At 39.0% G+C, this 13,808-nt stretch overlaps 2 protein-coding genes across 3 annotated transcripts in view; one reads left to right on the forward strand and one right to left on the reverse strand.

Moving 5' to 3' along the window:
* The window catches only part of LOC306869969 (CCN family member 1-like), a 1,026,947-nt gene that overhangs the window by 319,566 nt on the left and 693,573 nt on the right, over nucleotides 1-13,808 (forward strand). The window lies entirely within an intron of this gene.
* LOC306869999 (early estrogen-induced gene 1 protein-like) overlaps nucleotides 1-13,808 on the reverse strand; it is a 34,040-nt gene that overhangs the window by 18,798 nt on the left and 1,434 nt on the right. The gene's annotated exons all lie outside the window — the stretch shown is intronic.

Below are 13,808 nucleotides of genomic sequence, written 5' to 3' on the forward strand. Positions count from 1 at the left end.
GAAAAGATGGAACTTTTATCACTTGTCTTTATATCGAGTCACACCTGGTTAGGACTTGGCTTCAGATTTAATGAGGTGAAAAGCATTTTACAGGCTTTAGACATGTCCGGTTTTGTGTAAAGTTTTCTGGCCACAGGTCGATGAAGCCCCTTCCCACTATCTGCTTTATCAGCTTTGCCTGGGGACCGCTGCCACCGAAACTTTAGCACAACATCCAAAAACATGTGGCATCATGTGGGATACGGACACGTGCTGCACCTTAAAACGTGACCAACTCAAGATTATCAGCCCTAATGAATTATTCATAGTTCTCTCCATCATGTTGAAAAACTCAAAGAGAAAGCGATGTGAAGCACTGGAGTGGCTGATATCTATATTTCATCGCTCTGCAGAGCTCATTAGCTCAGTGAAGCATCTAGTAGCAAACACACAGCCGGGATGATTAAAGGGAAAAATTTCAAGCAAAAATTGTTTACTGTAATGTCTTCTTGACAGAGCATGAGCTGTGTTTAGATTATTCCTTAAAAAGAAATTTATTGGAAAAAGAAAAAAGTATATTTTAATATCTTTCAAAAGTTTAGCGTTAGTAAGATATTGTATTGTTTTTTTAAAGAAGTCCCTGACGTTCATCAAAGCTGCATTTATTTGATAAACAAAAATACAACAAAACTAGTATAATTTAAAATAACAGTTTTTTAATTATAACATACAAAGCTGAGTTTTTAGCAGCCATATTATCAGCCATCTGATTCCTCAAAATTCATTCTAATATGGTGATTTGGTGTTCAAGAAAAAAACTTCTTATTATCGATGTTAAAAAGCTGTGCCGCTTGACATTTGGAAACCATGTGCAAACCACTAAAACCAAAAAATACTTTTTTTTTTTTTAATTCAACTTTAAACTTGAAATATAAATCTTTAGATAAACTTAATGTGCCCTTGCTGAATAAAAGTATTATTTTACTGACCACTAACATTTTAATGTTAAATGTGTAAATATATAAAAAGCAAAAGAGCTTTTTGCCAGCTATTCATAATTGTAATATAATTCTTTACATTTTCTACATGCCCTCATGGAGTATACACCTCTAATTGTGCGTAAGGGTGAGGTATGATGTTGTCTTGGTGTAAACACAATAACAGCATTCCAGAGGTTCCAGTGAGAGCATCAATCTTCTCCCATGGTAAAGACTATGCTAAGATCATCCCTCACAAACACTATGACTCTTCACCTCTCTCCACAAACACTCTGCTGGGCCAGAAGGGCACTGCTGTTGTTGCTTGTGTCTTAAACACAAAGACTATGACAAATGAAAAAAAAAACTGATTTGATGTGGAACATATTCCGTGTTTAGCCTCATCCAATCAATTGACAGCAGTGGAATTAGCATTTTAAACCAAGTGTTTGTTCTGCATTCTCCTTGACGTCTTTGCCCACACAATGATGAATGCTCTTTAAATTCATCTGAATAATGTGTATTATTAAATGTGTCCTTTCTGCAGTCTCAACTGTAGCCTAAATTCCAAACCAAGAGTTAATCTGAGCCCATCTGTTTAGAGAGACAGTTAATCCAGGACTGGAGTTAAAGCCCATTCTCCTTTAGATCCACACAAACATCTGGATCAGAAACATGTTGTATCAATGTGTGCATGTACAACAAAGAACACCGCAGATATGCACATGCTTGTCAGACACTACAGAAGGTAATGTTATCAGGATGTATATATATATATATATATATTTTTTTTTTAAGGCATTAACTGGGTTGAAGATTCTGATGCTGCCACTACAGTTTCAGTACAGATTGATTTAGATTTTTACATCAGATGGGATAGCAACAGCACTTGACCCACAAACTGTTATTTTACTCAGAAGCTTTAGCTTTAACCATTAGTTAAAGTATTTCCCAAAATATATAAGAAACATTGTGGAGGAGCATTCAGAAATCACAGACATTCCTACTCAACGGAGTTAGATTTCTCAGAAGAACCCTGATTTACCTGAAAAATAGTAGGTCATTTTCTCCATAATACCACATTTGTGTGAGAAAAACACAGGCCTTTTTCAATGGAATTAAAATCACAAACCATGCTCGTGAAACCTAACCTCCACTGGGAAAACTAGTCCTATGTGCACTACCATTCAAATGTTTGGGGTTGATGAGATGTTTTTTATGTGTTTGAAAGAAGTCACAAGATCCTTCAGAAATCATTCTAATATGCTGATTTGGTGCTCAAGAAACATTTCTTATTATTAGTAAAGTTGAAAACAGTTGTGCTGCTCCATATTTCCGAGGAAACCGTGATACATCAAGACATTTTTTTTAAGGGATAAAAAAGTTCAAAGTTCAAAAGTCAGAACAGCATTTATTTTAAATACAAATCTTTTGTAACAAATGCATGGCTTTGATGTCACTTTTGATCAATTGTATCCTAATGTGTCCTGATGCTAAACTTTTAAATAAAAAAAGAGAATAACTGATTTCTCTCTCTTTCTCACAAACACACACACACACACACACACACACATGATTAAATTAATCTACTGATTCAGTCATACAGAGGGATCTGCTTTTTTATTGCATTATGTAATGATCTCTCATTCGCTGAGATTAGGGTGTACCTGTGCTAGGGGATGGGGGCCAAGAAGAGAAGGGTGGTTTTGTAATGCAATCCAGCTCTCGGAGATTCCTGTGATGTTGACATCTCACAGGTTCAGGCAGTGACACACAGCTACCAGAAATTTCTCTCTCAATGCTGCCATTCAATACCATCTGAGGTTTGGGGGGACAACCAAAAACAAATGTACTCTTTCTAGAGGCCCAGTGGTCTTAAACAAGTTCTAACTAATGTCTAAGCCCTTTGCTATCCAAAACGGAGGATTAATCGACCTGCCTGAGGATGCAAAGATTGTATCATACGTAAATTGATTGGCCTGCCATGAAAGGAAAAGTGTATTGCGGTTGTGTAGGTGGAACTCAAATCCATCCTGAGTTTGATAAATAATCCATTCCCATTGAGGTGAAAAGGAAGCAGTTCATGGACATATTAGAGTGAATTCAATTAAACAGTATGCTTTGTCTATGATCACACATATACAAAAAACACAAAGTATGTTCCTCATTTCTCATGCACCATGTGGGATTTATTTCTTTTACTCATTGCATTTTGGGACAGAAACAACGTGACACCTCCTTAGAACCTGGTTAAATGATTTCTGAACCGGCTGCAAAACCCTGACACACTGAACACTGGATTATAACCTGGCTCTTTTCCTCTCTGATAAAGTATGCAAATAACAACTTTTGATATTATCAGTGTTAGCTGTTCCGTAATATACAAAGAAAGGCCTGGAGACCAGTCCTACATGATTCACACACATATAACCAACCTTGCAGTGTGGTTTACTCTTCGTATCTCTAGAAAAGAGGCTCAAATTAATGGGCTTTGAGGTCAGAGTCTCTGTAAGTGGACCCTGTGGACCGCATTTGCCAACAAAACCTCACTTTAATTGACTACTAATTGAAAGCGTTCAGAAGGTCAGAATTATTGGAGTGGTTGGTGTGGAGGAAGTTGGGTGACATAGAGACACAGACTACCTTAAAAGAGCATTAAACACTCTCAATCAGTAATCAGGACATTGCTCTCTCAACTGTGAGCTGAAATCTGGAGGTCAAAATGGAGAACTGCTTTCAGAGGCTCCAGGCCCTCTGCAAGTTTACAGTCATCTCTCATTCCACTGGAATAGATTAGAACACATGGGACAGGCCAGACCCTAAGAGAAGAGCCAGAAACACACACAGACTGATGCAAACGAGAAAGCACAGTCTTTATGAGAGTGACATACTGCCATTAACTACAGCACGGAGAGCCAAACGATATGAAATGCTGCTGCTGCGGGAGATCCGGTTGTGTGAAAACAAACAAATATAAGATCGATTGAAAACAATGAAGTTATCAAAACTGATGTCTTATAACCGATATCTTTGAAACTCTTTGAAATCATCTCCAAATCTTTATAGCGAGACCAGCATACAGTGTCTCCTGATGTTAGTCACATTTTACTGATATCACTCTATACAGGCCTATTTTCCCTTCACTTCTTTCTTTCTCGCTCCGTCACGTGATTGTGGTTGGATTTGCTGTACAGACTGACTCAGGCTCTCTCAGCTGGTTTATAGAGGGAGAGACCCAAAAAGAATACAAGCAAGAAAATGAAGGGCTGTAGAGAAGAACGCTGCTGTGGGATTGACAGATACAAACTATTTTGTACTTTAAGCCACTGGTTGATTATTCCCAGCTTCCCTTAATAGTTCTGGGAAATTGTGGTGGAGCTTTCTGTAGGTCAGAAGGCATTGTTACTGTTATTGACCCACAGATGAAATCCAAGCATTCTTCTGCTGCTTGTCAATGTAAGCCTTTTTAGAGTGTAAACTTATGTCAAATGGTATAAAATGACCTAAAATGACATAATTTGTGAATTAACATATAGTATAGAATTAAATATAGATCTAAATGGGTTTAAGTGAAAACTGCCAGTTGTGTTTTCTTCATTCAGCTGCTCGTCCTTTCTATGTCAGGCATTCCTCATAAAACAGGCAAGACTAAACTTACCAATACTCTAAAAATACTGTTCTCCATGTAGCCAATGGGCTAAATGCTTTTGTGATTACAGTAATTTAGAAATGTATGTATTATATGAGGAATGCTAAACAGCATGACAATGTCTCTAAATTGTGTGCAAGGATGCTTAACATTTATGCATGAAATTAAAGATTTCATTAAATATACACTGAACAAAATTATAAACGCAACACTTTTGTTTTTGCCCCCATTTTTCATGAGCTGAACTCAAAGATCTAAGACTTTTTCTATGTACACAAAAGGCCTATTTCTCTCAAATATTGTTCACAAATCTGTCTAAATCTGTGTTAAGCCCGATTAATTTTTACAGACGTCCATATGAGAATTACCGTCCCAATAGGGCTTAAGTGAGCACTTCTCCGTTGCCGAGATAATCCATCCACCTCACAGGTGTGGCATATCAAGATGCTGATTAGACAGCATGATTATTGCACAGGTGTGCCTTAGACTGGCCACAATAAAAGGCCACTCTAAAATGTGCTGTTTTATCACATAGCACAATCCCACAGATGTCGCAAGTTTTGAGGGAGCGTGCAATTGGCATGCTGACTGCAGGAATGTCCACCAGAGTTGTTGCCTGTGAATTGAATGTTAATTTCTCTACCATAAGCCGTCTCCAAAGGCGTTTCAGAGAATTTGCATTTTATTGATGGCATTTTGAATGCACAGAGATACCGTGACGAGATCCTGAGGCCCATTGTTGTTGCCATTAATGCAAGAATCATCACCTCATGTTGCAGCATGATAATGCACGGCCCCATGTTGCAAGGATCTGTACACAATTCCTGGAAGCTGAAAACATCCCAGTTCTTGCATGGCCAGCATACTCACTGGACATATCACCCATTGAGCATGTTTGGGATGCTCTGGATCGGCGTATACGACAGCGTGTTCCAGTTCCTGTCAATATCCAGCACAGTCATTGAAGAGGAGTGGACTAACATTCCACAGGCCACAATCAACAACCTGATCAACTCTATGCGAAGGAGATGTGTTGCACTGCGTGAGGCAAATGGTGGTCACACCAGACTGGTTTTCGGACTCCCCCGGACCCTCCCAATACAGTAAAACTGCACATTTTAGAGTGGCCTTTTATTGTGGCCAGCCTAAGGCACACCTGTGCAATAATCATGCTGTCTAATCAGCATCTTGATATGCCACACCTGTGAGGTGGATGGATTATCTCAGCAAAGGAGAAGTGCTCACTAACACAGATTTAGACAGATTCGTAAACAATATTTGAGAGAAACAGGCCTTTTGTGAACATAGAACAAATCTTAGATCTTTGAGTTCAGCTCATGAAAAATGGGGGCAAAAACAAAAGTGCTGCATTTATATATATTTTGTTCAGTGTATAATAATAATGTAACCAAGGTGTTGATGAGGTGAACCCTCTCCCTCACAAACAACATCAAAATCAAGCTTCTCATTTGAGAAGCTGTTTCACTATACATCACAATGGGAAACTTTATATATACTGTATGTCGCACTAGATATGTGACTTAATAGCACACGTACAGGTCTACACATGTACACACAAATACATGCTAGTATGTATCTTCTATCCGAGGAGAGGGCTGGGATAATAACCCAATGGTACGAGAGAGACGAACTCGCCTCTGAAGAGCAGCAGCCAATTTTATGCCTTAAAAAGAATTTGACCTTTGATCTGGCAAGCTCTCCAAGCTTGTCTATGAACGAGGGTCCAAATTCTGGGATTTACTGCTCCAAGATCGCAATCAGAGCTCAGGCGGTGTGTAGCAAATGCATCTTAAGTGGACAGGAACAGATTGGACAGAAAGCACAATGATTAGCTTCTTAACGTGCAGAGGGACAACAACAAAAACATTGTTGAGGAGAGAAAAAAAGACAAGTCTAAACAGTCTAAAATTTGAATAAAGAACAAAATGTAAAGGCAGCAGGGTGCAAAGTCACCAAGTAATTTCTTCTCTTGAATGTTTAAATGGGCACTTCAAGCCAACAGAAACAGCAATAATAAAGTACTGCTGGAACATTACAGCCGGCTTAATATCAGTCATTATTCACCCGAGACGTTTTCTTTCTTTCTGTGGTAGGTTGTCAAAGGCTTTGATTTAGGCTTGGTGTATGTAATGAAGTATCCAGACGCTAGAGCTGGGCTTTGATGGTGCAAGCGTACCAAAACATGTGCTCCTTTAATATAACTCAAATCTATCAGACAGTATTAGTCCCACAATGTACCGCAACAAAACAGCCATGAATACACTGATACAAAGAATCTTACACGTGAATGAGTAAAGAATGTTCTAGAATCACTAGAATGGTAACAATATCATGTTTCGTCCTGTTTGGGACTGTACGTATTGTATGAGTTTTGCCCTAAGCTTACAAAAAACAAAACAGTTGGTTGGTGTGGCTATATTTTCATAATAGCAAGCTATACAGTATCAAGGCTTGTAATTTAAATACGGTTACTTTGTAACAGGTGTGGACATGCACCAGAGATAATGTCTGTTGCTTGTGCTGATAATGCGGCTTAGTCTACACCATTTTTAGAGGGTTTTAAACAGGCTGGCTGAAGATTTGAGGTGGAAGAGATGTGTTTATTAAAGCTGTCAAGGCACACTGTCGTCTGCACCGCAGTGTTTGCATATAAAGCGGTGTGAGGAAAAGAGGAACGCATGAAGGGGAGGGAGGTCATTTAAATGGACATTCCCAACTATGTTGTCTGTGAAACCCTGCAACACATCCGTCAGCTGAACTTTGACCCCTGGAAACCTGTGACTACGCAAAACCAGGGCGCATAAGACACAGCTGTGAAAGAGCTGCGAGAGCGTAACTCTCACACATACACTTGAACAGATTTGTAAAATACTGCAACATGAGAAATAAGGCCTGACACAAAAACCTAAAAAACTCATCTAAAACTATTTCTTGTGACAGAAGGAAAAGGGCCAGTCATGTTTTGAGAAGTAAAGCCTGTCCTCATTCCCTCTGTCCCTCCACCCCTCTGTTCCCCCAGGACTTCATTTAACCTACTTCTGTGTGAAACTCACTTTTTATCCGTCTTCCACTTTCTTCCATATTTTCCCACAATATGCCCACAGACTCTCTTGAATTCATGGGAAAACGAGAGATAGTTCTTGACTTATGTTTCGGTGCACCACTGAGAGCCACAGAAACTCCTTTCTGCCCACTGTCACGACTCTATGAGAGCATGATTTATATAATATATGTGCATTACAGACACTTAACTGTCTCTGTGGCATTTTTACATTTTTAACCTAGTATTCAATCATTGAATGGTATTTTTATTGTGACGAGTCGGCTGCCTCCCCCCTTTCTATCATCACCACCCCGTCCCGTATTCGCCGCCCTTCACCAGGCTCCCGACGGGAGTGGGTGTGTGAGAGAGGAGGGGCGCTGAAACAGCCAGGGCTGGCGGCGTGTGATGAGGCGCACCTGATGTGAATAGAGCCTCATCACCGCAGCCGTTAAATGCCGAGCGCGCCTCTCCTGGGGAGACCGGTCTCTTCCCCGTGCATGCACGCTGGTGTCCTCGTGGGTCCAGGAAGGGAGCGTTGAGGAGGACTGCCGCACCCGTTAGGCGGCTGACGGGCCAGGATGCCGGGCCGCCGAATCCCCCAGAAGCGCCGGGAACCCAGGAGATGGACGAAGCCGCGCAAGAGACGCCGCCGCCACTCGCTCCCGGCCCCGAGAGGGGAGCGCGTGCGGCCACCGGACTCCGCCCCTTCCCTGGACCCTTCCCTGACAAACACTACCCTCCTTCACTAGCCCCGCGGCACAACGAGGACACCAGATTCCCCGTTTATTTGGACACTTTATTTTAAATATTTTGTTTAATAAAAACCTCTCCGAGGCTTGACGCCACGCCCACTGTGTCTGTCGTTGGCTCCTCCCGCCACATTATGTTAATTCTTTTCTTTTTATAGTGCATATTCTATTGAATGACTATATTAAATAAGACTATTCGAAAGTCACTAAGTATCTTTTTAAGAAGTGACTTCATTTATTTAGCAAAGATGTAATAAATTGACCAAAATTGGCAGCAAAAAACTTTTAATGCTACAAAAGATTTCTATTTCAACTTTCTATTTATCAAAGAAGTGTTATTTCAAAGGATTGCTGAAAGATCATGTGATGCTGGAGACTGCAGCGATGGCTAAAATTCAGCTTTGCCATTACAGGAATACATTAAAATAATAAAAGCTATTTTATATTGAAAATTATTTTACAATATTACAGATTTTATGCAGCCAGTGTGAGAATATTTGGCTTCAAAAATCTAACCGGCCCCAAACATTTGAAAAGCAGTGTATACATGTTTTGTACTGACATGTATATTAATGCATTTGGCTGATGTTTGGTGTGACTCGCATTGCACATACACATTTGATCAGGTCCATGCATTCTCTGGAAATCAAACTCATGCTTTTGCTAGCTTTGTGCTCTGCTCTCTGAGCTACAGGAATGATAAAGTGTTGCTACTGTAATGGAAATTTACCTGTGGTGCTAATACAATCATTTTCTTATCTTATCTTAAAAACATGAAAACAGAAGTGGAATTTTTCCAGTTAGAGATTGTAAGGATTACTGATATGGCAAGAGGGATCTCACTTTGCTTTTAGTACAGTGCACTTATTCACCTGGTATTCTTTCATTTTCAAACTTTTTGACAGTTATCAGTGTATTGTTGTGCATATAAACACACATTGCAAATTGAAGAGATTTTATTTAAATTGTTTTGCGAGATTTTTGCTTAAAAAAATTGTTATAAGTCCACGTTATAGCACATCTCTCCTCAACAAAATGCACAATTTTAGGGTATAATTTAAGTTAGAAGCAGATGAGATAAAGGATGAGTCATGTGTCAAAGTTTGGATGTATATCAGCAAGCACCACTAATAATTGACTAACGGATGTCTGTAAAATAGTAGCTAATGTCAAAAAAAAAAAGGCAGATGGTGCAGAGTCCAGTTGTTTACAGTAAATGCAAGACACTCCAACTGTTTACCTACATCTGTTTGGTTCACAGCAATCTGTCTCACAAAGTGTTTAGAGGAGGCGGTTTAGGAGCCTCAGTCTGTCCCGCTGAGAGCAGGTGCACCGCTGAGACTCAGCTGCTAATCTCATTGAGCAGTTATAGCCAAATAACACGGCAGCCAGTATGGGATGAGACCCTTGTCCCTCTGCCTGCTTATGCTGTGTAAGCAAGCCGATGGCACATGCCATGAACTATCAACCTTGTGGTGTGCACAGTCACCAGAAGAACTAAACTCCTGAACTCTGAGACAGCCAGATACTGATCTTATGGGCCATTTTATTTCCATGAAAAAATAAAAAACTAATCACAATTTGTGATTGTAATAAACCGAGCCAGCGCAGATAAAGTGCTGTTTTTGTGGTGCATTGTGGGAGAGAGATAAGCACCTCATATTAACATTATGCCCTTAGTGTATGAATGGACTGCATCTGGAGTTTCAGATAACACGTGTAATATATGACATGAACATAATATTGATATTAATGTGTGTGTATGAGAAAGCCAGAAAAGCTATACAGTCTATATCCTATATCCTCTGTTTATTACTGCTCTAGTTTTAGTTGAACCATAAAAACCATTCACCACCTTTCATCTTAACTTACATGCTCATTAAAGGTATGCATCATTGTGTGTTTTGTATACCTTAAGTGCCACATTTTCATTGGTTTCGTTTGATACCCTGTTGCTAAGATACTGAACACAAACAGCCACAGCCGTGAATGCACATGAATGGGCTCCTGACAATGAAAAAGAGACGGATTTATTTTCATAATCTCACATTGTCCTTTAGCATAACCTGTGTCTGTTCTGGGGTGTAACTCTTCCAGCGGATTTTCAAGAATGAGGTTCTTCTCGATTTGTCAAAGCCGGTCCCAATAATACACAGTGAGCAGAGAGAAACTGGATCCTCTTTCTTCCTTCAGCTTTCTCTTTGTTCATTTAAAAGCATCAATCAGCACCAAAAGATTCAATATAAAACAAAAACAGCTTTATAATGTAGTGGTCAATGATATTTATTTTTTCAGTGGATGCTGCCAATATCTATACATTAAGGTCAATGTCTATTTAATAACCAGTGTATACTACCATTCTAAACTTTTGTCACATGAAACGTCAAACATAATCCTGATATCATATGCTGATTTTCTGCACAAGAAACATACAGTCATATTTTATTTATCAATGTTGAAAACATTTTTGTAGAAAGTTGGATTTTTCCTCTCAGGATTCTTCAAAAGAATATAATGTACTTACTACTAATAACATTTTATATAGAGAGAGTTTTATTGGACAGAATTTGTATCATTTCCTTTATGGATAATGAATATAGCATATTTTATTTTATTACATTTTGAGTACATATTTTGTTCAGAATTTGAGCAATATCATCTATACTATTTCTTTAAAATAATAATTCTATTATCCACTAAGGAAATTAGACAAGTTCCGTTAATTTGTCAGACAGGTGTGGTTATTACTGGCCAATGTCAATAATCCCAAAACTACATGACTGAATGGCCTGTTGCGAACTTCCCCATTCTCAAAGAACTAGAATGAATATTAAAACTGTAAACAGTTATCATTATAGTTATCTATGGTGTGAACAGGCCCCAGTGCTCGTGCAGAAATAAACCTGTGTGAATCAAAAGCACATGGCTGCTGAGTATTTATCATCTGTGGAAGGCAGAGGAACAGAACAGGAAGGAAGAGCGATGAGCATCCCTTTAATGATTACAATTACAGAGCAATTTCATCAAAAACTGACATCAACGGAGAGACACGCACACACACTCGCACAACTGTTTCCTTAGTAACTGCTGCTTCTGTACAACCTCTCTCACAGTAATGATACACCTTAGGAAAATCTGCAACAAGAATGATATATAACTCAGACTACAGTCTTTCAGCTACATCCTTTAGGGGTTTGGGTGCTAACCACAAACAGGAAGCACCAAACAAATAACGATGGCCAGCCAGTGGCGGTGATAACGGTTTACATAAGGTTATATATTTCACATATCATGACTGTGAATGTCTGAATGGGACCTATAACTGCATGCGCCCACCTCTGCGCATGCCAACCATTAAAAAGCAGCCCTATCAGCACTTCAAGCTCCACTGCCCTCCATCAGCAAGCCTGGACAGCCCCTGGAAACGAATGACTTCTGTCCATATCCGCATTAACCGCCTCAGAGAATGTTTTATCATCATGTTGATTCGATTTCTCCCATACCTTATACAAAAATCAAGTGTGGAAAAGCTGCAGAGCGAGTCTGAGATCAGCTTAAGGATGCAAGATCTTAATGATATGATGCTCTAAAGATTCTAGTAATAATATGGGGCATTCTTGGTCTGTCATTACTCTTGTCAATCAAGCACTGCATGAACTCAGTCTACACTGATAAAGAGGACAGAAAGATGAAGAAACGTGAGAGAATGAGAGAAAAGAATGAGCGAGGGGAGGAGGGCAGAGGGAAACAGGACCATGGCTTAGTCAGACAAACGGCTCTCTGTTTGGACTATCACTGAAGTCTCTGTCCAGTTTTTCGCTTTCTCTCTCTCACCCTCTTTTTCCCCTTCATGCATTACTCCTCTTTCAATCTTGCATTCCATTTCTAGTTCCTATCTGTCTCTTGTCTTGCTTTTTCACTTTCTATGCCTTGAAATTACCACACACTCCGTTCCTGCTATCTATGCAATCGAATCTCTCTGTCTGCCCATCTGAGGAATGGTGGTGTTGGGACATTCATGACATAACCCTCTTCTACCTCCTCATGTCAGATACACAAGGCATTGTGCAGAATGAATGCGGAGGTCATCTCAGTGCACCAGAACGAGGGCACTCTCTGTGCCTGGCACTGCCCACACAATACACCACCCCCAGTCATATGCCACTAAAAACAACTTCACAACACAAGACAACTTCAAATAGACTGACACATTACTGTTTCTTATGCTCTCTCTGGAGGAAATATTATTAGTTTTTCTTGTTCAGCTTTGTTGAAATCAAATAGACGGATTATCTGATCCAAACCACTAATCAACTAAACACTGTCATTTAAAAATACTTATTTTATTTTTTAATATCTGATTTTATTTTATATAAAAGGCAGAATTTATTTTGATCAAAAATCTAGTAAAAAAAAAACAACAACTTTAAAATAACTTTTCCATTTGAATCTATTTTAAAAACTAATGTATTCCTGTGATGGCAAAGCTGAATTTTCAGCAACCATTATTTAAGTCTTCAGTGTCACGTCATCCTTTAGAAACCATTGTAATATGCTGAGTTGCTGCGTTATTTTTTATTATCAATTTTGAAAACTATTTTTGTAGAAACTGTGATGCATTCTGTAATGAACAGAAAGTTCAAATAGAAAACATTTCTACCATTATAAATGTTTACTGTGTGCTTGTGTGTGTGTGTGTGTATACATAAACATATATACATATATATATATATATATATATATATATATAATGTATATAGCTTGGTGAAAGATATCATAGCAGAAAAGCATGAACATTGGTTTAAAATTATTAAATAAATAAGAACGGTAGTTAAACATAATTATCTCTAATTGTGACCAATCCCTATTCTATATCACATGGCTGCAAAGTCAAGGATAAGGTAAAATTTTTAAAAAATGAACACATCACATGCAAGATTCATCCAATCAGTCTTTCTGGAATTCATATGATGGAATCATAACCCACTTGTCAACATATCCAACAGCTGATTCACTCAATTTACTAATACACCTTTATTCTTCCAATTGGGCTGAGTATGATCGTACTTGCCCAGCTGTGAGTCTAGCCTACTAAGGGCTTAAGCCTCTATTTATAAACAATCATACTGCTGACATCTGTGTGCTATCATTTTAAACCACAGTCCAACTGCAGAAATGTGTTCAGAATTAGTCTCAAACAAAAGAAATCCTGAAAATGGACATTCAGGCTGTCTGTGTGCAAAGATTAAAAGAGCAAATCCTTTACCTGGGTAAACAGGAAAGAATGGCAGTGGTTTGACCCTGACCCCTAAAAATGTCTTAACTTTTGATGTGAGACCCCTGAAGCAACCTGTGTGGTCTTCTAAGTGCACTTTAAATGGACTCAGAAA

This window comes from Barbus barbus, assembly GCF_936440315.1.
Source record: "Barbus barbus genome assembly, chromosome: 5".
In the NCBI taxonomy this organism is placed as follows: domain Eukaryota; kingdom Metazoa; phylum Chordata; class Actinopteri; order Cypriniformes; family Cyprinidae; genus Barbus; species Barbus barbus.